Below are 26,382 nucleotides of genomic sequence, written 5' to 3'. Positions count from 1 at the left end.
TTCTCTTCAACACATACAATTGAGCTAGTACAACTCAATATCAAAAAAACAAACAACCCAATAAAAAATCAGCCAAAGATTAAATGCACATTTCTACAAAGAAGTCCTAGAGATGGCCATAAAGCAGATGAAATGATGCTCACTAGTTCTTAGAGAAAAGCAAATCAAATGTACAATGAGATATCACCTCACATTGATCAGAATGGTCACATTGAAAACCCTACAACAATAAAGTCTGCAGAGGGTGTGGAGAAAAGGGAACCCTCCTACACTGTTGGTGGGAAAGTCAGTCAGTACACCCACTAGGGAGAAGAATATGGAGGTTCTTAAAAAACTAAACATGGAAGTGTTAGGGGAAGCACACTGATTGAAACCAACCACCCTGGCCAGGCACCATAGTAATCATTTGCATGAGTTGTTTTATGACAGGAGATCCTGATAAGGAATACAGAACTAATAAGCCACCACCAACCGAAGAGTTCGGGAAAGGTCTAAAGGAGACACCGCTTGTCCGTCCACTTCCTAGAATCCCTCTCGCTAGCATCCATCTTGGCTGAGCAAGGCATACGCCACCAGGAAAGACTCTGAATTAGAATGATTGGCCAAAGACCACCCGGAAACTAATCCCATCACCATAAAACCAGACATTGTGAGCCACACGGCAGAGCAGTTCTCCTGGGTTCCCTTACCCTACTGGTCTCCACCCAGGTGCCCTTTTCCAATAAAATCTCTTGCTTTGTCAGCACATGTGTCTCCTCGGACAATTCATTTCCAAGTGTTAGACAAGAGCCCAGTTTCGGGCCCTGGAAGGGGTCCGCCTTCCTGCAACAGAAGTACCCAGTGAGCCAGCAATCCCATACCTAGGTGTAGATCCAGAGGAAACCAAAATTTAAAGAGACACCTGTACCCAACAATCATAGGTACAATAACCAAGACACAGAAGCAACTGAAGTGTACAAAGGCAGATGAATGAAGACAGAAAATGGGGTACATGTACACAATGCAATATTACTCAGACATAGAGAAGGATGAAATAATGCCACTTTTAGTTACTGGGGAGAAACTAGAGATAATCATACTAAGTGAAGTGAGTGAGACAGAGAATGACAAGTACAGGATATTACTTCCTGTGGAATCTAAACATGGATACAAATAAACTTCTTTACAAAACAGAAACATCCTCATAGACTTATAAAAGAAACTCAAGTTTACCAAAAAAGAAAGGTGGAGGTACAGGGAGTAATAAGCTGGTTCAGATCAATATATACACCTTAAAACAGATGCTAAAGGGCTCATTAGTCACAAGTCCAAGAGGACTGTAAATGACACCTGCCCTCGAGAAATATTCTAGGGTAAATCATCAGAAAAAATTCCAGACAGGACCAACTTTCAATAAGTCAGATTGAAGAGGTAAATTGTTCTCACAAGATGTAAAATAACAATAAAATTACATGAAAAGATAGTCCACATCAGTAATTATTAAATCAATGCAAAGCAAAACTACAAGGTATCACCTCAGACTGACCACAGTGGCCATCATGTGAAAGATCTACAGAGAATAATCAGTGTGGACTGTACAGAAAGTCAAATCCTCCCACAGTCTTGGTGGAAATGTAAATGGTGAAGCCACGAGGGAAATCAGCATGGAGGTTCCTTGAAACACTAGAGGTATCCTATGATCCTGCAGTCCCATTCCTCGGCTTAGGTCCAGAGAAAATCACCATTCAAAATGACACGTGCAACTAGATTTTCCGGGCAGCACTATTTACAATAGCCAAGACACAGAATCCACCAAAATGTCCATTGACAGAAAAAGAAGATTATGTGTTACATCTATACTGGAATGCTACTCAGCCATAAAACAAAACAAAATAATGATATTGGCAGCAGCTTGGATATACCAAGAAATTATCATATTATAAATACTTTTCAGAGAGAAAAGGACAAATATCCTAAGATGTCATGTACAGGTGGAATCTATAAGTTCATACCAATGAACTAATTTACAAAATAGACTCACAGACTAAGAAAATCAAATTATGATTATCAAAGGAATATTGGAAGGGACAGATAAATTAAGAGTTTGGGATGAAAATATACACACCAATATATATCTGATAGCTGATATATAAAAAAGGACGTACTGAATAGAACTGGGGGCTCTACTGAGGTAGGTAATAACCTATATGAGGAAAACAACAGAAAAAGAATATACATCTATGTATAACTGAATCAAGTTCTGCTGCTGCTGCTGGGCTAAGTCGCTTCAGTTGTGTCCAACTCTGTGCGACCCCATAGACGGCAGCCCACCAGGCTCCCCCATCCCTGGGATTCTCCAGGCAAGAACACTGGAGTGGGTTGCCATTGCCTTCTCCAATGCATGAAAGTGAAAAGTGAAAGTGAAGTCGCTCAGTCATGTCCGACTCTTCTCGACTCCATGGACTGCAGCCCACCAGGCCCCTCCATCCATGGGATTTTCCAGGCAAGAGTACTGGAGTGAGGTGCCATTGCCTTCTCCGTCAAAGGTGCCTAACCTCATGTGAATGTGACAATATGAAGAGAAGAAAAAGGACCACAGGTTAATCAGGGTGACACCCCCAATTCAGATGTTGGAAATCTCAGAGGGGACAAGACACACTGAGGTAAAGACCTCACACGGGGTCTCTGGGTACAGGATCCAGACCCATGTGGACAGGGTGCGATCCACACAATACCCAGACCCTAGACCTGGGGTCACATGTCCACAGTCTCCAGGGTGACCCCTGTCCCCAGACCCTGTACCTGTGGTCACACGTCCACAGTCTCCAGGGTGACCCCCCGTCCCCAGACCCTGTACCTGGGGTCACACGTCCACAGTCACCGGGGTGACCCCCGTTCCCAGACTCTGAACCTGGGGTCACACATCCAGTCTCCAGGGTGACCCCTGTCCCCAGACCCTGCACCTGAGGTCACATGTCCACAGTCTCCAGGGTGATCCTACCTTCCAGACCCTGCACCTGAGGTCACATGTCCACAGTCTCCAGGGTGATCCCCATCCCCAGACCCTGCACCTGAGGTCACATGTCCACAATCTCTAGGGTGACCCCTCTCCCAGACCCTGCACCTGGGGTGGGAAGACTCTTGGTTAGGACACCAGGTCTCTGCTGGTTGGGCCCCTATGGTGGAAACGAGTGAGTTCCTGTGACCTCCTGGCTTGGTAGATCAACATATCGGGTCCATCTCTTTTCCCCACACTTGTCCCAGAAAAATCCTCCTCTTTTCTCTTTGGTTCTATGTGATATTAACTGCTTTTACAGCTGTCATGATAATGTTGAACACACTACCTTGGTGTTTGCAGTTTCAGTCTTTTGTTGTCCCGCTGAGGTGCTGTGAAAACACACCAGACACTGGGCTGGAAGACGAGGGGCAGGTCTGGTCTCTGCTGAGTATGGACGGTCTACTGGAACGAGATCACAGCAGCAAACTGCTACCTTTTGGCTTTTTGCCTGATCCATGTGCCCCACAATCAATTGCCCAGGTAAACCTGCTCCCTTCTTGCCATTCTCGTGCTGGTGAATTGCAGTAATTACCAGGTAGCTCACCTGAGGAGTCTCCAGGAGCCCCAGGGATGGGGAACCTTGCAGGGGTAAAGAGGGAATAGGCACAGGCCTATATAAAATGATATTGTAAAGCATGAATTCCTAAACACAAGTCAAGTGAAGTTCACATGTATTCTTCCCTTTTTCTTAGCTTTGAGTATATGGTCTCCCTCTGCACATGATTCTGACCCACACAGACAGGGTGAGACTCACACAGTCCCCAGACTGCCCCCCGCCCCCCGCCCACCTGGGGTCACACATTCTCTTGGTCAGGACACCATGGCTGTGGTCGGCGGGCCCCCAGTGGGTAAACAAGCCAGGTCCATATAGTCAAAGCTATGATTTTTCCAGTAGTCATGTATGGATGTGAGAATTGGACCATAAAGAAGTCTGAGCACAGAAGAATTGATGCTTTCAAACTGTAGTGCTGGAGAAGACTCTTGAGAGACCTTGGACAGCAAGGAGATCAAACCAGTCAATCCTAAAGGTAATCAACTCTGAATATTCATTGGAAGGACTGATGCTGAAGCTGAAACTCCAATACTTTGGCCACCTTATGGGAAAAGCTGACTCATTGGAAAAGGCCCTGATGCTGGGAAAGATTGAAGGCAGGAGGAGAAGGGGACAAGAGAGGATGAGATGGCTGGATGGCATCACCGACTCAACAGACATGAGTTTGAGCAAACACCAGGAGATAGTGGAGGCCAGGGAAGCCTGACGTGCCACAGTCCATGGGGTCACAAAGAGTGGGACAGACTTAGAGACTGAACAACAACCAGGTAGCCTGCCTGAGATATCTTGATGAGCCCCAGTGAAGGTGAACGCATCAGAAGGAAAGACTAAGAGCCCCGCCTCAGAACTGACCCCTGGAAGGGCCATGGAACTCCACTCAGAGAAGAGCACAGTTACCCAGAGAAACCCACCTCAGCTCCAGACCCCAGACATCTGAGCACTGACATTCAGATGCAGGCACGGAGTTTTCCAGGGCAGAGGCCAGGCTGGGTCTCTACCCAGGTCTCCATGTGCTACTGCACAGAGGACCCAGTCAGATGTAAATGTTTTCATTGTAGAAACACATAATCATCTAAACATAATCAGTGTAGACAGGACTTGCAGGAGTCTGAATCTACCATGCAGACAGAACTTGGTCAGGTTCAAAGTAGCTTAGGGCCACATTCCCAGGAGGCACAGGTCTCACACCTGAGGTCTCATCGCTGGACAGGGGCGCACCTGCATGTGGGAACTGGGATGTACCTTTCTTGAAGAAGAAACCATCACTGGCTTCTACACTTCACCCACATCAGGAAACGGAACAAAAATAATGCCACTTGCAGGGGGAATCCAGAACAATCATAGGTTAATCTAGAACACTCATAGTAAGTGAATACTTCAGAAGGAGAAACTGATACCAGTGAGCTATTTTATAAAGTGAAATACACACACAGTCTTAGGAAACAAACATGGTTACTGAAGGGGAGTGGTGGGTGGAAAGAATAAATTAGGAGGCTGGGATTCATTTATACTCATAAATACAAACAGAATATAGACTCAACATGGACCTACTTTACAAAGGGTGGTGTACTACACATTCTATAATAATGTGTATATGAAAAAAGCAAAGATGAATCAATATGTGTATGGGGATAACTGATGAAGAATCTCTACACTGACAAACACAGCATTGTAAGTCAGCTATCCTCCAAAAGAAGTAAACATTAAGTTAAAAAAAAAAAAAAGGATTAATGAGACACAGGCTTCGGGCATGTCCCAGAAGAAACACCAACTAGGAGTAAGCCTAAGGCTCTGGTTACTGTAGTAACAGAAGTAGGCCATGAAGAAATCCTGTCTCCTTGTGGCCATTTCTCACAACAGAAACTTCAAAGCTATTGCTTATGCTGCACTGAAATAAGAAAAAGTTTTTTTTTCTCTTTGGCCTTTTGATTCCTTCTCTACTTTAGCTGTTCCTGGTCTACAGTCTGCATTGAGAACTAAGTTTCCTTCTTTTCAGAAGATTAACCTACTGACTGTTTTGAAACAACGCAAAAAGGAACAAGAATATAGGAACCTTATACATTTGTGGAAATAAATGTTTTTTTGAAGAAAATAGAAAGATGGCTTTAATCCCCAAGCGGGCAGAGGAGAGAACACAGTAGGCTTGTGCCTCAAGAACTGTGTCTCCCCCGCCCTCCATGGGGAATCAAGGGGATCACACAGTTGGGGCTCATAGTCCGAGGTTGGAGACAAAGAGCAAATACATAAGGATCCTGTATTCTTTCTTTCTGCATTGTTTCAAAACAGTCAATAAGCTGGCGTCAGAGAACCAAGTAACTTGGGTATGGCAGACAGTCCCAGGAGTTGGGTCCATTGTCTTTTGTGGATTGCACTGCAGCTTTCTTTCTGTAATGCAAAAGAGGGAAAAACAAATTATAAGGGGAGATTTTCAGAGAGAGTACCATAAAGTTAAGTATCAGGATGTGACTAGCATAAAATTAAAAGATAACAGATGCAAAGTATGGCTCATGCAGAGTTAGAGGGTGATAGGTGCAGGATATCCCTGGAGAAGGGAATGGCTACCCACTCCACTATTCTTGCCTGGAGAATTCCATGGACAGAGGAGCCTGGCAAGCTACTGTCCGTGGGATGGAAAAGAGTCAGACATGATTGAGCAAATAACACACACACACACACACACACACACAGGTGCAGGATACAGTTTACATAACAGGCTAGTCTTCTAAAAGAAGGAAACTTAGTTGTCAATGCAGAATGTAGATCAGGAACAGTTAAAGTAGAGAAGGACTCAAAAGGCAAAAGAAAAAAGAAAACTATTTCTTAATTCACTGCAACACTTAAGAACACTTCATATTCACAAGGACTGCTGGGCTCTAAATGATACTGGCACTTTAAAATTTTCCATGGGTAACTAATTGAAAAATAAAGAAAAACTGGGCAGACTGCAAAGAAGAAAACTTTCACAGTCAGTTCCACACACACTAGTTAAAATCAAAGCCCATGAAAATGCGCTGCACCTCAGGAATTGTTAGAGACGTGCAAATCAAAACCACAGCAAGGTAACCGTGCGCCTGTTTGAAAGGCCATCCTCAGTCTACAAAGGTAAATGGTGGAGAGACATGGAGGAAAGAGAACACTTTCGGTGCTTCTGATGGCATGTAAATGCTAAGAATCACTGTTGAGAGGAGTATGAAACTGTCTTTTTTAATTTTTAGTAAGACAAACATATTGATTCCAGCCCAGCTCACAGGAGGACTTAAAACATGTCCTGCTCAGCATTCCCTCATTGTCAGCACCAAGAAGGGAAGAAGCTGCCTGAACAGCAGCTCTGCCTGAAGCCGGCAGACAGCCTCTGTGAGGGACACATCAGTCATGTCTCTTCCTCATCAGATGGTTAACAAGGCTTCCTCCTCACAGCAAACGGCTCCTTAACTCCAAATTCAGTTTGCACAGAGAAGAGGAAAGAATCAGACATAAACTATAAATTGAATCAAGTATCTTTATTTTTTAATTTAAACATAAAAAGTGAAGGATAAAAGCAGTAAAAATTATACTCTAAGTGAATAAATTACAAACTAAGTCACTATATATTCTGACTTATAAAAGAGGAGGAGGCTGGAAGCAACACAAATTACTGTATGTGAGCAGCCCTTGACTCTGTGGGTACCACCCAAGGTCTCCAGTCAACCCCACCACTAGTCTTGGCTGCAGACACCATCCAGGAACCAGAGCTGCCCTTTCCATCACACCAGGAGGAGCCTTCTTTGTCACCGGGGCACGGAGAGAACCCAAGTCTGTGCCTTCAGGCACCTCTTCTGCCAGACTCCAAGAAGAAGGCTCAACCTGAGTTGTGTTCTTCATTTTCTTCTCTTGCAGGTTAATGGTGGTAAGAGGCAAAGGAATCGCCTAGAACTTGGGCACCTCCCCTTTCTGCACCTGTTTTATTTTCTTCTCTTTCTGTAAGTGACTTTTTGAATCAAAAGAGAAAGGGCATATTTCCACAGTTCTCCTCACAGGGATTTTGGGCTTAAAAGGTACTCCATAATGGGGCAATTGTTGAGCTCTGATCACCATTGGCTGCTCCTCATCCTCACCCTCTTGGGTGGGTTTTGGGGTTCTCTTCTTCTGAACAAAGGCAGGGGTCCTGGGGATGGTAAGTGGAATTTCTTTCTTATTGGGAACACCCACAACACCTAACAGGATAGGATAAGGGCAAGGCTTCGCATTAAAGTGTTTATCCTCCAATACCCTCTCTGCTTCTTCTCGCTGTTTGATTCTTTTCTCCATTTCAAAATCAAAGCCAATAGGCACAGTGGGTGGCTTCTCTGGCAGTTTCTTAGGGAAAATGCACCCACCATAAAGAATTCCAGAATCCAGTTTCTGTGCTTTAAATTTGCAGAGCCCTGCTTCTACAGGATTACATTTCTTGGATTTTGCATTTGTTTCCAACACTTCCACCACCTCTTGCCACATTTTTATTCTCTTCTCTGACTCTTGCTTCTCAGACTCTTGCTTCTCAGTACTTTTTAGGATCTTCTGTATATGGGAAGAAGAACCTGAAAAAGAAAAGATATGCATTTATGCATGGATTGAATTAAGTTCCTGTGAAGAGGAAAAGTTAAAATTTTACCTCCTCCTGCCTCTGTAACTCAGCTTGCCCCTTGCAAAGTCTAGATCATGTAGGTCTCAGAAAGTGGGGACTCACAATACTAGGAACTGGAGCTTATCTCACTCACCCTTGTCCTGCTCTTTGCAATCCTCCTAGCCCCTGCAAACCCACAAACCTGCTTAATCATGCCTGTCCTGTTGTGGTCCGGGCACAGATTGGAAAAAAATTTCCAGACATGAGACAGAATGAGAGGGAAATAAAGTTTATTAGAGTGGGAGACGTTGTTAGAACAGTGGGCCAGCTCAAGGGAGAATCGACATTGAATGGGGGTCCTTAGTCCACTCTTATACTCAGGGTACAAGGGGTGGGATAGGGGTCTTGCGGGTCATTTGCTGATTGGATGAGGCACGTATACTGGGTGGGGGGAAGAGTAAGGCAAACACTTCCTCCCAATGGGGTAGGAGGGGAGACAGGTTATACTGTTCCATTGATAGTTACAACATGGGGGAGGGAAGGACGATAAGGGTCTGGTTCTTCCATTCCCATATTCCAAGACTCTCCTTGGTTATCTGCTCTTTCATTCTTGGGTCATCACATTCTTCTCTCTTTTTATTTTTAGGGCCAATTCTTTGGCCCCTTTTGATACCCTGCTCATATCTAACTGTCTACCTATTTCCCTTCTCAGGCATTTGCGAACCCAGTCTCAGGGGAAAAGGGGCAATGACCACACAGCCTTCGTCAGGCTGTAGAGGAGCATCATGGGGCTCTGGGTTCCCTTTGCCTGCTCTCTGTCAGGGTGCATTTACAGAGGGAGATGAGTCCATGGAATGATAAGGTGACTTCTTTCAGCATCGTCTAGGTGTTTGTTGGTCAGGGAAAATTCTTGTCAAACTATCACTTGGAGATTTGTTGTATTCTAGAAGAAACAAACTTACCAAGAAAGTTAAAGGGACATGGCCCAAAGATTAATAGAAGTAGAAAAGCTGCTGAGGAGCTAGCCAGGAGAATCAGGACTAGACTTTGGTTTGTGACGTTAGTGTTTCTCTAGGTATGAGAAGATGCAAGAATTTGGGCTCATAAAATCTTTACCTGAAGACATCTGACTATCCAAAGGCTGGTTCTTCTGGGTTTTTCCCAGAGCACAGAGTGCCTTATTTCTGATCTCCACCCTGAATTCTTTTCAAGGGGGTGTTGAAGGTCAGCAGTTTGAAGCGGTCATGATGTAATTTTCGTAGAGGCAGCTGGCAAGTGTCAACTTCCAGTCAGCAGAGTCCCTTCATAGCCACATATTTGACCATGCTTTGGGGGCATTTCATGGCCATTTTCTCCTGTGGAGCTGGGAAGGTTCATTCCCAGGTCTAATGAAGATTCCATTGACAGGCCACTCAATGTGCTGTTACTAGACCTGGCCTTGCAAGTGGCAGAAGTTTCTGGACCATACTTGTCTTACTAGCCTCTTGGTCCAGGAAAATATCCTCTCTCGTTGGTTCTTCTCATATCTAGAGTTACATTATTGCAATCATTGATCTCATATGGAACTGCATATCAGCATTTTATCACAGGCTCAGTCACACATTTAGTAACATAAGAAACAATCTTCTGAAACAAGTTACACAGAAAATAATATAGCTAGCAGTTATTAGTAAGGTCATAAGTAAGAATTGTAAGTCAAGACCTTTCATTAGGTAGAGCCCAGTATACCCCGGAGAAGGCAATGGTACCCAACTCCAGTACTCTTGCCTGGAAAATCCCATGGAGGGAGGAGCCTGGTGGGCTGCAGTCCATGGGGTCGCTAAGAGTCAGACGTGACTGAGCAACTTCACTTTCACTTTTCACTTTCATGCATTGGAGAAGGAAATGGCAACCCACTCCAGTGCTCTTGCCTGGAGAATCCCAGGGATGGGGGAGCCTGGTGGGCTGCCGTCTATGGGGTCGCACAGAGTCGGACACCACTGAAGTGACTTAGCAGCAGCAGCAGCCCCAGTTTGTATTGGGACCAGGCCTTTCTCAGGGTCAAAATTTTCCAGTTTCTGAGAATGTAGCCAAGGGGTAAATCTAAGAGAGGCTCCCGGGACGTACCAGAACCCACTCAGCCTACCTGCCGTGGAATGGGGGTCCTGAGAGTCACCTGCTGACAGAGAGGCGTCCCTTTTGTCCCAGTGATCTCTCTGTGTGACTAATGGCACAAAAATGGTCCACTGTCCCAACAGTCACAGCTGACAGTGAGAGGTGACCGCTGAGAACCGTGGGGTCACATGACCCAGGCAGAGAAAGACAGAGCTAAGACACCACGTGACCTGGGCAGAGAAAGACAGATTCCTGGGAGCAACCGGGTGACTCATCGTTTGGCGATTCCCTGAAACGTGGAAGGCACTCTTGGGATAGCTCAGAGGCAATACCTAGGCTCTCATAAATCAATCCGAATAGAAAGGGAAAGAAGTGAAAATGACAGGGAAGAAGGCTGAGGAATCCGCCTTACTATCCTATCGGGGAGGCCACCGCCAGGGGACAATGGTCTCTGCTTTGCTTCAGCCACTATGTGCCTGACACGGTGCACGGCAGTTGTCTTGCTGGGGCGGATGCCCTTGTGGCCTGATCGGTTCCGTGTCCCCCTTATCCTCACATGGGAGTCTTCATGTGGCAGGCGCCCTAATGGCTTTTAAGTGCCTGACCTGTGCCCACACAATGTTGGTTGGCCTAGTGCTCAGTTGGAAAGAAGACAAAGGAGAGACCTTCACCCATTTGGGCGGCAGCTACAGGGGCACAGTGAGCAGTAGGGCCTTTGGGACACACCAGAGGGTAACCCTGGCCAGAGTTCCTCAGTTGCTTCCACAGCACTTGCCTGTTTGCAGAGGGTCGGTATGAAAAAGGAGAAGTGAGGAGGAGGGGGGAAGAGATCCCAAGGTCCCCATATGGGCCACCAAAAATGTCGTGGTCCAGGCTCAGGTTGGAAAAGAATTTCCAGACATGAGACAGAATGAGAGGGAAATAAAGTTTATTAGAGTGGGAGACGTTGTTAGAACAGTTGTTGTTAGAACAGGGAGAACCGACATTGAATGGGGGGTCCTTAGTCTACTTTTATACCCAGGGTACAAGGGGTGGGATAGGGGTCTTGCGGGTCATTTGCTGATTGGATGAGGCACGCATACTGGGTGGGGGGAAGAGTAAGGCAAATACCTCCTCCCTATGGGGTAGGAGGGGAGACAGGTTATACTGTTCCATTAATATAGTTACAACATGGGGGAGGGAAGAACGGTAAGCGTCTGGTTTTTCCATTGCAGCATTCCAAGACCCTCCTTGGTTATCTGCTCTTTCGTCCTTGGGTCACCACATGTTCGTGTATAAAAACTCTGTAACACCCTCCCCACCCCCGCCCCTGCTTTGTTCTGGGGCTCAGAGCTTGGAGTCTTAACTCCTCTGGGCCCGCCAGCGTAATAAACCTGAGTTCTCCAACCAGTGCGGTGCTTGGTTTCTCGAGTATGGTTTCTGCAACACCTGTACACCTTATACAAACACAACTTTGGAAATCAACTCTATTCCAATGTAAGATCAAAACGAAATTGCACAGAAAGAAAAAGAAAAAGAAAGGGACATGAAAAAATGCTGCCACCTTGTGGTCATTTTCAATAACAACAACCTCAAAATCTGCGGATCTGATTTTGATCTGAACTGCGCTTATGGGCACTTAATATTCAGAAGGTCCGTGGGGTTGTGAGTAAACAACACCTGCCTTCAAGGAATGTTCTAGGAGTGTTCGTCAAAACACAGGGTAGACGTTCAAGAGTCAATTGCAAGATGTTTCACTCATACTCTTTTAAAAAAAAATCACAGGAAATGTTGTCAACCTTGCTAAATACTGGAGAAATCCAAATCAAAATTACAATGAGGTATCACCTTACACCGGTCAGAATGGCAATTGTCAAACACTCTACAAAGAACCAGGGCTGAGAAGGTATGGAGAAATGAGAACCCTCCTCCATCGATGCTGGAAAGTCGATTGCGAACAGCCCGTACAGAGACAGTGTGTGTGCGTGCTGAGTCACTTCAGTCGTGTCCGACTTTTCTCGACCCTGTGGCTGTAGCCTGCCAGGCTCCTCTGTCCATGGGATTCTCCAGGCAAGAACACTGGAGTGGGTTGCCATGCCCTCCTCCAGGGGATCTTCCCCACCCAGGGACTGAACCCGAGTCTCTTATGTTTCCTGTGTTGGCAGGTGGATTCTTTACCACTAGTGCCACCTGGGAAGCCCATGGAGACGGTATGGAGGTTCCTTAAACAACGAAAATGGGAACAAAATTACAATATTCCTGTCGGCTTTAAAAAATACTCACAACCTAAAAGTTGAGAGCTATGTTTTATGTGGTGGGAATTTTTAGGACTTCAAGGCCAGGAGACACCATCTCAACTAACCCCGAGAGAACTGCTCCCAGGAGGTGAAGGGAGGAGCCAGGTTACATAGAACTTTGTAATAAAGGGTAGGTAGTCTGAATATCAAAAGGTTACTGTTAAAGAAAACCAGAAATCCTGAGTCAAGTAATTCAGTGCTTTTCTGTGTAAGGGAAGATGCTAGAGTCCTGGCTCACTGAAATCATTCCTTTCATATGCGCCTCACCTATCTGTGGCCAGCATTCTGTCTTCACATCTTGAACCTCCTTTCCTCAGGGCTTACTTTAGGGAGTGTCTGCAGTCTGATGGCTGCTCAGTTCAGTCACTTAGTCGTGTCTCTTTGTGACCCCATGGACTGCAGCAGGCCAGTCTTCCCTGTCCATCACCAACTCCCCGAGCTTACTCAAACTCCTGTCGGTCAAGTTGGTGATGCCTTCCAGCCATCTCATCCTGTCATCCCCTTCTCCTCCCACCTTCAACCTTTCCCAACATCAGGGTCTTTTCTAATGAGTCAGTTCTTTGTATCAGGTGGCCAAAGTATTGGAGCTTCAGCTTCAGCATCAGTCCTTCCAATGAATATTCAGGACTAATTTCCTTTAGAATGGACAGGTTTGATCTCCTTGCAGTCCAAGGAGATCTCAGAGTCTTCTCCAGTACCACAGTTCAAAAGCATCAATTCTTTGGCACTCAGCTTTCTTTATAGTCCAACTCTCACATCCATGCATGACCACTGGAAAAACCATAGCCTTGACTAGGTGGACCTTTGTTGGCAAAGTAATGTCTCTGCTTTTCAATATGCTGTCTGGGTTGGGCATAGCTTTTCTTCCAAGGAGCAAGCGTCTTTTAATTTCATGGCTGCAATCACCATCTGCAGTGATTCTGGAGCCCAAAAAAATAAAGTCTGTCACTATTTCTGTTGTTTCCCTATCTATTTGCGATGGAGTGATGGGACTGGAAACCATGATCTTAGTTTTCTGAATGTTGAGTTTTAAGCCAACTTTTTCACTCTCCTCTTTCACTTTCATCAAGAGGCTCTTTAGTGCTGCTCAGAGAGCAGATATTCTCCTTCTTGAGTTCCCTGAGGGCTCACCGGCTCACACTGGAGGTCAGCAATTGCTGATGACTATGACATCCTTTTTTACCTATACAGCAGGAAACAGTCCATTTCTCACCCCCTAACATCATACACAAATATAAACTCTGAATAATTTAAAGATCTCAATGTAAGGATGGACAGTTTAAAACCCTTAAGGAAAATATAGGCAGAAAATGCTTTGTTGTAAATCACAGCAAGTTCTTTTTGGATCCATATCTTGGAGTAACAAAAAATAAAATTAAAATAGGCCAAAGGGATGTAATTAACCTTAGCAGCATTTTCAAAACAAAGGAAACCCTAAATGAAAGAAAAAGACAACTTTAAGAATAGGAAAAAATATTTCAAAACAAAAATTCTCATAAAGAATTCATATCCAAAACACAGACAGTTCGAGCAGCTCAATAGCAAAAATAAAACAAAAATACCCAATAGGAAATGGGCCAAAGATCTCAATGGACAGTTCATGAAGAAGGCATACACATGGCCATTAAGTACTTGAAAAGATGCTCAGTATCACTAATGGTTATGTTGTGGCCACGTGTTCCAGGAAACAAACTCACTCGGAAGGACAATGCAGATGGTGGAGTGCAGTTTGTTACACTGGCTGGCCCAAGGCAGAGTCTCCTCTTAGCCAAGGACTCCAACCAGTTTTTGTGAAAACCTTTAAGTGTACATGCTCAAACCCACCTCCCCAAATTCTCTGAAACTAGTCTGAACAAAGGAAAAGAAAGATACAATCAAAGTAAACCCATGATTTGTATGCCTTAAGCCTAGGTAGTTAATAGTGGACAATTATCATTAGGCCTGTGGTCATACCCCAATAAGCATAATAGAATTTATGGTTCTATTCAGTTACACAGATAATTAGGGTATTCTTTTAGGCTATGGAGAGTCTAGGTACAAGCCCTGGGGCTCTACCATCCGGGGGCTCTGGTTTTCCAGTTGGTGTGTCTTTTCCATAGATACTGGGCATATAGCTCAAAGTCCACAGTCCGGCCCAAGATGGAGTCCTGCTTTCAAGATGGAGCCTGTTCTGTTTCCTCCTTCAGTTAGAGGAAGGCAAATCAAAAGTCCAATGAGCTATCACCTCACACCAGTCAGAATGGCTATCTCAGAGACTCTCCAACAATTCATGTTGCAGAGGATGCAGAGAAAAGGGAACTCCCCTGAACTCTTGGTGGGAATGTAAATCGGTACATCCATTAGGAGGCAAAGAGTATGAAGTTTCTTTTAAAAAACTAAACACAGACGTACCATATGATCCAGAAGTCCCACACCTGGCTGTAGATATGGAGAAAAGCAATATTTGAAAAGACGCCCACAGCCCTATGATCACAGCTGTACTAGGTACCATAAACAAGACAGGGCAGCAATCTAAGTGCAGAACACAGATGAACGGATAAAGAAGATGGGGAACCTAGACGTAATACAACATTGTTCAGCCATTAAAAAGGATCAGATAATGACATTTCCAGCCACGGGAAGGAAAGTAGAGGTGATCATTCTAAGTGAAGTAGGGGAGACAGGGCAAGACAAGAATTATATGGTATTATTTCTAGGTGGAATCTAAAAATGGAGACAGATGAACTTCTTTACCAAAGAGAAACAGCCTCATGGACTTATGGTTCCTAAGAAGAAATTTATGGTTCCCAAGGAGGAAAAGAGGAGGGCGGGGAGAAATGAGCTGGCTCAGACTAACAAACGCACTATTCTTTATAAAAATCATCCATAAGGACTCACTGCATAGCACAAGGAACCCTCTTCAATACTCTGTAATAACTTAAATGGGAAGAGAACCAGAAAAAGAACATATATATGTCTAGGTATACATGAATCAAGCACCTGGAAAGACATCCCCCCTCACTCATTACTGTGCTCAGTTGCTCAGTCATGTCCAACTCTTTGCAACCCCATGGACTATAGCCTGCTAGTCTCCTCTGTCCTTGGAATTTTCCAGGAAAGAATACTGGAGTGGGTTGCCATTTCCTTCTCCAGGGGATCTTCTCAACTCAGGGATCAAACCTGCATCACTCACATCTCCTGCACTGCAGGCAGATTCTTTACTGCTGAGCCACACCAGGGAAGACCTGCTCATTATTAAATCAATGCTAATCAAATCTACAGCGAGGAATCCCCTCCCACAGGTCAGAATGGCCATCATCAGAAAGATCTCCAAAGAATAAATGCTGCAGAGGACGTACGGAAAATGGGATGTTCCTACACTCTGAGTGAGGATGCACAAGGGTGCAGCCATGATGGAAAATGGCACGGAGGTTCCCAAAAAAAGTGAACAGAGGGGCCATGGGATCCAGCAACCCCACTTCTGGGCTCAGATCTGGAGAACATCACAATTTGAAATGATGTGTGCACCCCTGTTTTCAGGGAAGCACTATTAAAATAGTCAAGACATAGAGTCCACCAAAATGTCCAGCAACAGGAACATGAAGACTGAGTGATCCTTCTATACACTGGACTACTCCTCAGGCTTTGGGGGTGGAATAAGGACCAGCAGCTGGTTGGAAGAAGGGAGACCAGTCCTGAGGGCAGAGGGTTCCCCAAAGTCTGTGGACCCCAGTGCCCTGATGGGCTTCGTCCCCAGTGGGGACATGGGCAGGGCCTGAGCCCCTTTGATGAAGACATAGCAGCCCTGGGCTCAGAAGTCTCCAGATGGTGTCTCAAACTCTGACACTGTGTTTTACAAAGGAACAAGAGAATAAAGCTGAGTTCCTGAGGGCCAGTCCTTCTGGTTCTGAGTTGCTTCCAAAAGACCACCAACACCTGCATGGGGTCAACTGTGACCCACCTGACCCTTCCTGGCCTTTCCTCTTCCTCCCGGTGATGATTCCAGTGACATTTCCAGCCTGGACCCCTCTCCCAGGCCAGATACATATGTCTATCCACTGCCTCCCTATCTCACCCTGGGGGCTAGCAGGCCCCTTGGAAGACTGCAATCCTGCTGCTCCCCACGCCCAGAAGGCAACCCCACCTTCCCCGGCTGCTGAGCCCAGACACCTGGTGTAACTGAGCAGGAGCCAATGGGGTCTTCCCAGAACAGACCCCGTCCTGTATCCTCTGCTGTAGCTCCTCTCTGCAGTATGGAGATAACAGTATCTGATACATACTCCCTGAGTTGTTTTACACATGCTAAACCCCCCACCCATGGAAGAGGTGAACTTGATGAGCATGAACACATAACCCCCAGAGTTTTCCAGTGCCTGAGAATTTGTGAGGTTAGCCACCTGTTAACTCACCAACCAGAGAACAGTGCACCAGCAGATCACATGCTCTGTGACCCCCTCCCTCCTGTGGCCTGTACAATTGCTTTGGGAGTTCGGGGTATAGAGCACAAGCCACCCGTCCTCTTTGTATTGGTACTTTCATAACTATTGCTTCACTTTCCTTTCCACAACCTGGCGTCAGTAGACTGGCTTTATTGAGCTCAGGTGTGTGGACCCAAGTTTGGTTCAGTAACACTGAACTCCCAGGCTCCCACTTCCTGGTGCCCCAGTGACTGTCAGCACCTCCTCCAGAGCCCACGGCCAGTCCCCACACTACTTCTCCTCTACCCCTAGTCCAGTAGTTACTGGCTACATCATGGTATTGATCATGACATCCAGAAGAGCCAGCTTTGCAAGGTAGACATTTCCGGACTTGACACTGGGCCCCTTTCCATGGGTAAGATGGAGTGACTGTTCTCATGGGCCCCAAGGTGGAAGAGCTCACCTTCTGATGAAGCCAGGCCTTGATCCTTTCCAGGTGATTCCATGGTCTTCATTCTCCCCAGACCCCCACCCACATGGGTGCTGTCTGTGCCAGTCTGTATGGGACCTTGGTCATCTCCTAAAATGAACATGATTTTATACACGGATAATGGGCTTCCCTGGTGGCTCAGATGGTAAAGAATCTGCCTGCAATGCAGGAGACCTGGGTTTGATCCCTGGGTTGGTAAGATCCCCTGGAAAAGGAAAAGGTTACCCACTCTAGTATTCTGGCCTGGAGAATTCCATGGACAGAGGAATCTGGCAGGCTATAGCCCATGGGGTTGCAAAGTGTCAGGCACAACTGAGGGATTTTCACTTTCAGTGGGTTGAACGGTGGCCCCAAAAGATGTTTCCCCCCAGAACATGTGAACAAGACCGTATCTGGGAAAAGGGTCTTTAAAGATACATTGAAAGATGTTGAGGTGAGGTCATCTCGTTCCTAAAAGAAGGGAGACACAGATACAGAAGACAAGCTGCATGAAGATAAGGCTGAGATGGGAGGGAGGGGGCTGCAAGCCCTGGAGCCCCAGAAACTGGAAAAAGCAGGAAGGACCCCCTCCTGGAATCCCTGGAGGGCCACACCACCTTGATCTCAGACATCTGATCTGCAGGACTGGGGGAGGATGAACTCCTATTGTTTAAACCACCCAGCTTATGGTCATTTGTTAGAGAAGCCACAGAGCAGCCACACAGATCCTGCTCTGTAGGATCCTAGAAGTGTGGGTCTCACTAAAGGCAAATGGAAGCCAGATTATGGAACCCCTGGAGCCAGCACTGGGCCCTTAGAAACGCTAAAGCAGTGGCCGGATCCCAGAATGTTAAGGGGTCAAATCTGAAGCCCATCCCTAGGATACTGGCTGCACATGCCTCCTCAGGTTCTTACACCTGTACACGTGGTGTAGTATCTCAGTCCTGACTGAGAACATTTAACGTCACTGTTCATATTGCTAATTAAGAACCCACCAGATACACAGGTGAAAATCCAGTTAAAATACTTGCTACACTGATGATCAATTCTGAAGATGGTCAGGGGTGGGGGACTTACATGCTGCCAGCAGCCCTTCCACCCTCTCCACCCCCTTACCCCCGCTCCAGACCCTCCCCCTGCAAGGAGCATCTTCAATGGGAAGTTGGGGAACCACACAGAGGCATCCCTAAGTAAACCTTAGCTGAGCCCCAGGCTAGCTGCTCCTGAACCTCATCCACCCATCCCAGGGAAAATTCCTGAATACGCACAAAGACCTCACAGGCTGGAGGAAAGTGCTTGGAACCACCCCAGCGACAGCACACTTGCCATGTTGGCTCTTGCGGGCCAGGCGGCATGGTCCTGCCCCAGGGGGCTCTTCTAGAAGCTTTCTGTTTCCCTATGGGAGTTAGCCCTCCAGTCCTGGCTCCCACTGCCTTTTCTCTTGCTTACTCACCCCCGTCACCCACTTGGAGAGACGTCCAACAGCAGGTACAGGTGACACACCTCTTCCTTACCTGGTCTAGAAAAGACCTCATCACAAACAGCAACCCACAAGGCCCTCTCACCAGTCCAGATCCACACATCCAACAGAGTATGGCGCAGAGTACAGCTGCAGGCACTTTTACACCCACTTACAGAGACCTCAACCCAGGTACACCTGGGAAGGGCTGGCCAGCCGAGTCAGGTCAGCCAATCCTCCACCATCAGGGACTCACAGTTGCAGAAAATGGGCCTTGGTGCCCTCCAAGGGCAAGGAACAGATTGTGGGTCCTGAGGGCCAGGATGGACATGGGGCTGGAGCTCTGGCTTGTTTTCTAATCATTTCATCTGGCCCATGAGTGGGAGGTAATTTCAAGAAGACCTCCTAATGAGAGGATCTAGGAGTCGGGGAGAGGAGGGGTGGTGTGTGGAGACAACGCCCGAGTGCCTGGGTACAGTGGCAGTCTCTGGAAGACTCGGTGGAGGGAGGCTGCATAGTGAAGCCCAGGATCCCTGACCTGTCCAGGAGCAGCTGTTTGTTAGTTCAGGTCCTGCTCTGAGGGGGCTCAGGGTCAGACTTGACCAACAGGTGCACTGGGGGTTCTCTACAACTAGGCCTCTGTACACGGTTCCTGGGTGCTGAGCCCTGTGGGGTACCTGCCCAGGTGAGCCCCATATCCTTGGAGGAACATGCCCACCAGAACGCTGTGCTCCTGGGAGGGGTGTGTGAACGAGTACCCTCTCTGTGCAGCAGGCAGAGTAGCTTAGCGACTCGCCCGTGGGCAGCACTGGGATGAGATGAGAACCAGGACACACAGTGGGGTCCCTGAGCCCACCCTGGGCCCACCCAGAGTGAAGAGGTCAGGAGGCAGGCGCTGGCCGCTGTGCTGCGTGTGGGAGGCCCCACAGGCACCTGTTGGTTCTTGCACCTGACACCATGGAGGCCTCCCCAGGACAGAGCAGACAGCCTGCCCTGGTCAGGGGGAGCTCCTGGCGACCCTGCAGGGGATGTGAGAGGGAAGGACCAGGCCGTGGGGAGTGAGCGCCCAGGCAGAGCCATGGGGCTCGGAGCCTGAGGGGCCTTTCTGTTCTGAGCTGGGAGAGGACGAGCAGTGGCGAGTGTGATCCAGGAAAGAGGCCCTGGTGACGTGAGACTGAATCCTCCTCAGAGTGACAAGCCTTCCCGATGATCCCAGAAACAGGACTGTGAGATAAGAGTCCTGGTAAAAGAAGGTGAATGAGTCCCCCTAAGAGCAGGCTCTGTGAGCTGCTCCAGAGCGGGTGAAGCGGGCAAAAGCGAACATGCTGTGAATGGGCAGTCATCCTGGGTGGTGAGCGGGCACAGACCCCACTCCATGGCCACACATTTGTCCTTCTGGGTGGGTTACTTGGCTTCCCGGAGCCTCAGCCTCTCAGCCTGCTTGTGGGGTGATGATTGCACGGACTAGTCATTTGCTCAGAACAGGGCAGAAAGGGGTCTCATGGAAATTCCACAGAACACCATCAATGTGGGACTCATGGGCCCTGTTTCCTGCAGGTCTGTCTTCAGGATCTGGAGAACAAACACGAGCAGACTTGTAGCAGGGCCTGGGATGGGCTCGGTTCGGGTGGTTGGTGGAGTGACGGCTCTTGTCCCCAGGCCCTACCAGCATTAGCCCTTCAGGCTCTGGGTCGGGGAGCCCATGGGGTGCGGGTCCAGCCGTGCCCACGAGGGAGGCCTGGAGGACTTGGCAAGGAAGCACTACTGTGGCCACCCCTGTGCAGAAGCTTCCAACCCAGGGTCCAGTGGGAGCGCTCGCCCTGCACATAGGTTTCAAGTCCACAGCACGCATGAGCTGCTGGTGGCTTTGTTTTCGACATGCAAAGTCCTAATACCCAGGACATCCACAGCCCGTGGAAAGGCACGTCTGACCTGGCTCCAAGTGCTGCTTCTGGGTCCCTCCTGACTGGACGCCTGGCAGCCAGTGTCACCGAGTCAGACTGTCAGGTGGTGCCAGGAGTGTGGGGACGACAGCACACAGTCCAGGCCCAGGAGCCGGTGCTGAGGCTGCAGGTGCGCCCTCCACGCACCCCACAGGCAGAGACCACCATCCCCTTACAGCTTGTTACCAAGTTAGTCCTACGGACCCTGCTCAGGCCCTCACTTGGCTGAGATTCTGCCTCAACAAGGAAGGTTTCCTTTTTCCATTCGGGTTCAAGTAGGTAATTATGAAACCAAAGCTGAGACCAACACAGCACAGGCTTTATTCAGAGGTCAAAGAATGGAGAAGTTGACAGCTCAACTTCTTGACCACCTGGAGAGAATGGCTTGATTTTAAACAGTAAAGACAAGGGAGGAGGAGTGAGGCTAATCCTGGGGAGACGGGTACATTTAGGGGAAGGGCAGGGTTCTTCTGAGTTAGTGGGGTGCCATCTCCTTTTTACCTTTTGTTGGTTCTTCATGTTGGATCTAGGCCAACGGTGAGTGTGTCACTTAATATAATGATCGAGTTAGCAAAAAGTAGTGATGTGAAGAGATCTTAATTCCCTGCCCAGGAATTGAACCTGGGAAGCCTGGATGAGACCAGGGATCCTAGCCACCAGACCAGCAAGGGCTAGAGGCTAGAAGCTATTTTTCCCCGGATCTTTGCCTCCAGTGAACAATGTTTTTACCATGGAGGCAGAGACTGTAAATGCAGGTAAAAAATTTATAATTAGAGACATAGCATAACAGCAAGTGGGAGAGCATATAGAGAAATGGTTTGTTAAGATAGAAGCAAGGCAGAGAAAGGGTGTGGTTGTCCGCCGCTAGTGAGGGGGAACGCAGTAAAGAGGCGGTTAAGTCATTTATATAGGGCAGTTCTTCTGGGTCTTTGTCTTTCTTCAGCCCAATTATCTGGTTTCTTTTCCCACACCTGACCTACCCTGGGACCCTCCCCTGGGTGCACACTCACCCCTCAGCCAAGATGGATCTCAAAGTGAAGGTTTCTGGGAGGAGCAAGACTCATTATGGCCTGGCATTGTTTCTTGAGTTCTGACCCACAAGAAGCCTTTCTGTGAATGTGTAGTGTGTCTCCCTTGTCCCAAAAGAGTGAGGGGGCAGAGATCCTTTAATCCTTTACTCATACAGGCTTTTGCCCCCTCTTTGTCCTTGCCGTGATTATTACCTTAAGGTGTTTATAAGAGACAAACACTGGCTATTTACTCTCTGTTGTTACTTCCATTTCAGAGGGCAAACAGGAGGCTGATTGTAAATACCTAGACTGAAGCCCACCTATCTCTTCTCTCAGAAATGCTAACAGTTGTAAGCATCCAGCCTGAAGCCCTCTTCTTCGTGTCCCATGAAATGCAAACAGGAGGCCAGTTATAAATGTCTAATCTGGAGCCCATCTATCTCCTACATCAATAATACATTAAAATCAATATACAATGACACTTGGGGTCTGTTGGAAGTCAGATTCATTGCCACTGTGGACCCAGCTGGTTCCATCTGGTTGTTTGTAGCTTCCTCCCTTTTCTGTAGATCATTAACCTTAACAACTTTTGTTACATCCTTCTAAAGGTGTGAACAAGTTTAAAGGGCTATGAACAAGGACAGCCCTATTAAAGGAGCTTTCAGATGCTCCTCCAGCACCCCCTGATCCTTTCCTGAGAATGCTGAGTGGAGGGGGGCATTCAGGCAGCAGGGCAGACAGCTTGCTCTGGATGTTCGTGTTGGGAAGCGGGGCACAGCAATGGGCTCAGCCTGCAAACCCCAGAACCACTCACAGATCAGCTCCAGAACCGCTCCTGGAGTGGCAAGAAGGGGTGTCCCACCTACTAGTTGTGAAGGAAAGGGTGGGGTCTGCAGGGCCACCCTTGGGAACAGCTGGGAGGTTCCAGGGCTTAGCACAGGCTGGTGTGCTCATAGCTGAGACAGGCCCCAGGGCACAGTGGGGGTGCACTGGGAGGAGGGGCCCTGAGCCATCGTGCCTCTCCTCCCTCTCCTTCCTTGAGGATGTCTCTTCCCCCAGAGATGAAGGGCAGAACCCTGACAGTCACCCCGACCCTTGTCCCCTCAGGTAAGCTCACTAGAGACTTGGCACCTGGCTGGAGGCTGGCATGTGGTGGTGTCTGCCCTCACCCTCCAAAATGCCCATGCCTAGAAAGGGAGCCGGGCTCACCATGAACCTCATGGTTAGTGCAAACAGCATAGGCGCAGGGAGCTGCCCCTAATGGGAGGGCAACCCACTCCAGTATTCTTGCCTGGGAAACTCCATTGACAGAGCAGCTTTGAACTGTGGTGTTGGAGAAGACTCTTCAGAGTCCCTTGGACTGCAAGATTCAACCAGTCAATCCTAAAGGAAATCAGTCCTAAATGTTCATTGAAAGGACTGGTGGCTGAAGTTGAAACTCCAATACTTTGGCCACCTGATGCAAAGAACTGACTCATTTGAAAAGACCCTGATGCTGGGAAAGATTGAAGTCAGGAGGAGAAGGGAACGACAGAAAATGAGATGATTGGATGGCATCACTGACTCGATGGACGTGAGTTTGAGCAAGCTATGGGAGTTGATGATGGACAGGGAAGCTTGGTGTGCTGCAGTGCATGGGGTCACAAAGAGTCAGACATGACTGAGCAACTGAACAGAACTGAGCTTATCTGTGCTGCTGCAAGTCTTGCACTCACAGCAGGCAGTCAGGGCACACACACTCAGGGCAGTGTCCAGGCAGCTAGAAGCAAGGTCAGAGGCCTGCTCTGCTTTGTCTCTGAAGCTTAAACAGGACTATTTATTTAATTTCTCTAACAAGAACAGGGTGGAGCTTCCTTAAATAGTGAAAATGACAGTGAAATTAGAATAATCCCTAACACCATACACAAAAATAAACTCCAGTTTAAACTTGTGATTGAAAGGGCAGGTACTATAAAATTCCTGAGGCAGAACATGCTTTGACATAAATCGCAGCAAGTTGTTTTTCATCCACCATTTACAGTAATGAAAAAAAAAATAAAGAAATTAGGCCTCATTAACCTTAACAGCATTTGCACAGCAAAGGAAACCCTAAACAAAAGAAAAAGACAACCCCCAGAATGGGAACAATTATTTGCAAATGAAGATACTGTTCCAGAAGTCGGACCATCGAGAAACCAAGCAGCACACTCAGAGGATTGGAGAGCTCAGGTTTATTAGCCCGGTGGTCTCACATGAGTTAACACTCTGAAGTTCTGGGGCCCCGACCTCAGGGTGAGCTTCACTTTTATAGGGTCAGTACACACGATTACAGTCGACATGGTTTGATCAGTTACCTGGTTACTATGGGCAGTCACAGAGTGTGTGAGTTGTATGGGTTACGTGCAGGGAATTTCTAAACAGAAACAGAACATTCCATACTTATCAGAACAATTTATGGTTTTAATTGATTGCTATGTCAGCTTGTTCCTTTCTCAGCTCAGCAAGCCTATCTTACAGAAGCAGAATGAGCATGAAGTTATTCCTAGCTGTAAGTTTTAAATTTTCCTCAATACAAGGTCTTCATTTGGAGATCAAGATTTCACCTCCAAAACATACAAAGAGCTTGAACAACTCAATGTCAAAATCATAAAAACAACACAAACAACTCAATTAAAAAAATGAACCAAAGACCTCAATGGACATTTTTCTAAATAAGGCATCAGTTCAGTTCAGTTCAGTTCAGTTACTCAGTCGTGTCCGACTCTTTGCGACCCCATGGACCGCAGCACGCCAGGCCTCGCTGTCCATTACCAACTCCCGGAATTTACCCAAGCTCATGTTCATTGAGTCAGTGATGCCATCCAACCATCTCATCTTCTGTCATCCCCTTCTCCTCCTGTCCTCAATCTTTCCCAGCTTCAAGATCTTTTCCAATGAGTTAGTTCTTTGCATCAGGTGGCCAAAGAATTAGAGCTTCAGCTTCACCATTATCCTTCCAATGAACACTCAGGACTGATCTTTAGGATGGACTGGTTGGATCTTGCAGTCCAAGGGACTCTCAAGAGTCTTCTCCAACACCACAGTTCAAAAGCATCAATTCTTCAGCACTCTGCTTTCTTTATAGTCCAACTCTCACATCCATACATGACCACTGGAAAAACCATAGTCTTGACTAGATGGATCTTTGTTGGCAAAGTAATGTCTCTGCTTCTTAATATGCTGTCTGGGTTGGTCATAACTTTCCTTCCAAGGAGTAAGCATCTTTTAATTTCATGGCTGCAGTCACCATCTGCACTGATTTTGGAGCCCAAGAAAATAAAGTCAGTCACTGTTTCCACTGTTTCCCCATCTATTTGCCATGAAGTGATGGGACCAGATGCCATGATCTTTGTTTTCTGAATGTTGAGATTTAAGCCAACTTTTTCACTCTCCTCTTTTACTTTCATCAAGAGGCTCTTTAGTTCTTCTTCACTTTCTGCCATAGGGTGGTGTCATCTGCATATCTGAGGTTATTGATATTTCTTCCAGCAATCTTGATTCCAGCTTGCACTTCATCCAGCCCAGCATTTCTCATGATGTCCTCTGCATAGAAGTTAAATAAGCAGGGTGACAATATACAGCCTTGATGTACTCCCTTTCCTATTTGGAACAAGTCTGTTGTTCCATGTCCAGTTCTAACTGTTGCTTCTTGACCTGCATACAGGTTTCTCAAGAGGCAGGTCAGGTGGTCTGGTATTCCCATCTCTTTCAGAATTTTCCACAGTTTATTGTGATCCACACAGTCAAAGGCTTTGGCGTAGTCAATAAAGCAGAAATAGATGTTTTCTGGAACTCTCTTGCTTTTTCCGTGATCTAGCAGATGTTGGCAATTTGATCTTTGGTTCCTCTGCCTTTTCTAAAACCAGCTTGAACATCTGGAAGTTCACGGTTCACGTGTTGCTGAAGCCTGGCTTGGAGAATTTTGAGCATTACTTTACTAGCGTGTGAGATGAGTGCAATTGTGCGGTAGTTTGAGCATTCTTTGCCATTGCCTTTCTTTGGGATTGGAATGAAAACTGACCTTTTCCAGTCCTGTGGCCACTGCTGAGTTTTCCAAATTTGCTGGCATATTGAGGGCAACACTTTCACAGCATCATCTTTCAGGATTTGGAATAGCTCAACTGGAATTCCATCACCTCCACTAGCTTTGTTCATAGTGATGCTTCCCAAGGCCCACTTGACTTTGCATCCCAGGATGTCTGGCTCTAGGTGAGTGATCACACCATCATGATTATCTGGGTCATGAAGATCTTTTTTGTACAGTTCTTCTGTGTATTCTTGCCACCTCTTCTTAATATCTTCTGCTTCTGTCAGGTTCCTACCATTTCTGTCCTTCATTGAGCCCATCTTTGCATGAAACGTTCCTTTGATATCTCTTAATTTTCTTGAAGAGATCTCTAGTCTTTCCCATTCTATTGTTTTCCTCTTTTCTTTGCACTGATCATTGAGGAAGGCTTTCTTATCTCTCCTTGCTATTCTTTGGAACTCTGCATTCAGACAGGTATGTCCTTCCTTTTCTCCTTTGCCTTTAGCTTCTCTTCTTT

The sequence above is a fragment of the Bos mutus genome, chromosome 10, assembly GCF_027580195.1.
Source record: "Bos mutus isolate GX-2022 chromosome 10, NWIPB_WYAK_1.1, whole genome shotgun sequence".
NCBI classification, from domain to species: domain Eukaryota; kingdom Metazoa; phylum Chordata; class Mammalia; order Artiodactyla; family Bovidae; genus Bos; species Bos mutus.
Note: the sequence above shows the minus strand (reverse complement) of the source record.